At 41.4% G+C, this 2,312-nt stretch overlaps 1 non-coding gene across 1 annotated transcript; it reads left to right on the forward strand.

Moving 5' to 3' along the window:
* The first annotated feature begins 1,186 nt into the window (after positions 1-1,186).
* On the forward strand, positions 1,187-1,293 carry LOC148293894 (small nucleolar RNA R71). The gene has a single exon (XR_015836900.1). It is a non-coding gene; the product is annotated as a small nucleolar RNA R71 (small nucleolar RNA).
* The last annotated feature ends 1,019 nt before the right edge of the window (positions 1,294-2,312 follow it).

Below are 2,312 nucleotides of genomic sequence, written 5' to 3' on the forward strand. Positions count from 1 at the left end.
ATAACTCGGAATTTGCTTGATTGCATCCAAGAGAGGAATATTGACTTGCACTTTTCTGAAGGTTTCCAATATTTCCTTGGCTTGTTGAATTTTTTTAGAACTCATAAGCCTGTGAGGAAAAGGAGCACGTAAGATTTCTTCGTCAGTAGGTTCACGACTTACCTTCTCCTTTCTTGCCCTTCTTGCAAGTTCATGCTTTGGGATCCACTCGGATGAAGAAGCTGCTTGCTTATCTCTCTCTTTGTTGCTTTCATCCTTTTCTTTAGGCTCAGCCACTTGTTCAACCTGCATGTCATCAACATTGTGAATTAAATCTTTAGAACCATCAATTTCACCAATTACCTTACCAGTTCTCAAGGTAACTGCTTGAACATGCTCACGCCCAGTTGGATTAATCTCTGGTTGGCTAGGCATCATACCAGGTTCCCTTTGACTCAAAGCTTGAGCAATTTGTCCCACTTGATTTTCTAGATTGGCAATGGCCTTATCCGTTTTCTGCATGTGGGTGTCATTCCTCTGCATGTAGCTTTTTGTCTCAGTGATGAAACTATCTGTGTTTCTAGCCATGGAAGCAACAAGTTCTTCCAAAGATTTTCCTGTAGATTGTGGTTGAGGTGGTGGTTGTGGTGGATTGTAGTAGTGCATTTGACCATGAGGTGGGCGAGTATGTTGTTGACCTTGAGGTGGGTGAGTTGGCCCTTGAGGTGGTTGAGTTGGCCCTTGTTGAACATTAGAATTGTCACTCCACCTGAAATTTGGATGATTTCTCCACCCCGGATTGTATGTTTGTGAGAAAGGATCATTCTTAGGCCACTGATTTCTTTGAAATGAGCCCACTGCATTTGCTTCCTCATGTGCCAAGGGACAATCCTCAGTGTCATGACCAATTGTGGAGCAAAATGCACAAACCTTGGATGATCCCGGTGCCAATTTCTTCACCATGTTGGTTAGGTTTGCAATCTGAGCTTCCATACTAGAAAGGGTACTTACATCATGGGATTCCCCTTTTCTGACTGGTCTTTGCCTTGAATTATATTGGCGAGCATTTGCAGCAACAAGATCAAATATTGCTCGCAGTTCTGTTGGAGTCTTGGTCATTATAGTTCCTCCTGCAGCTGCATTCACATTGTTTTGGTCCGCTTCAAAAAGTCCTTCATAGAAGTGTTGCATTAGAAGCCAAGCTTGTATGTTATGATGCGGACAAGTGATTAGAAGTTTCTTGAAACGGTCCCAATAATCCTGGAAGCTTTCTCCCGGCCTTTGCAGAATTCCTGTAATCTGACTTCGGAGTTCATTTGTCCTTTGTGCTGGGAAAAAATGTTGCAAGAACTTTGTAGCAAGATCCGTCCATGTTGTGATGGAATTTGGAGGTAGATAGTGAAGCCATTCCTTTGCTGTATCCTTCAAACTAAATGAGAAAAGTCTCATTCTTATCTCATCACTACTCATGCCTTCAATCTTTATTGTGGAACACACTTCCTCAAAGTCTAGGATATGTGCATTAGGATTTTCTCCAGGATTTCCCAAGAACTTAGGCAATATGTGTATCATGCCCGATCTCAACTCAAAGTTTTCCAAAGTGCTTGCGGACGAAGAACTTGTCGGTTGTCTATAAGTTCTAATTCGAGTACAAAAAGAACACTTAACTAACACACCACAATGCACAAATGAAAATTTGAAACTAAAAAGAAATATAAAAGAAACAAACAAAACAAAACAAAAAAAAGAATTGTGCTGTGAACAGTGACCAGCGACCGGTCGTTTGTTAAGAGCGACCGGTCGTTTTTTTGTCTGGCGACCGGTCGTGAGGTAAAAGCGACCGGTCGTTTTAGTACAGAGTCGAAACTTCAGAATTGTGTGCTGAGCGACCGGTCGTGAGACACTAGCGACCGGTCGTTCTTGGGCAGAGTCGTTTTCTCTGTTTTTCCAGTTTCAACCTCTATCCAGTGTTTTGCCTATAACTTTCCAACCGTACGTCCAAAATTCACGTTCTTTATACGGTTGAATTCAGCACAGAAAATGGAAGAACACTACGCGGACCAAAAGTCCAAAACAATTACGGAAACAAATAGAATTTAGTAACAAAGACACGTAACGTGTCAAACACGCAACTCACACACACATTGGGGGGGGGGGGTTTGATTTGTTTGAAGTAACCTATTTCTATTGCATGAAAGTAAATGGACTTTTAAATTAAATGAGAATGGCGGAGATGAATTATCAAGATGTGAAATCAAAATGTAACAAACACTAGGGTTTCGGAATCCACCCTAAACAATTCTACCCAAGTTCATGAATACTCAAGTAATGAA

Source organism: Prunus avium, chromosome 6 (assembly GCF_965620075.1).
Source record: "Prunus avium chromosome 6, drPruAviu1.hap1.1, whole genome shotgun sequence".
In the NCBI taxonomy this organism is placed as follows: domain Eukaryota; kingdom Viridiplantae; phylum Streptophyta; class Magnoliopsida; order Rosales; family Rosaceae; genus Prunus; species Prunus avium.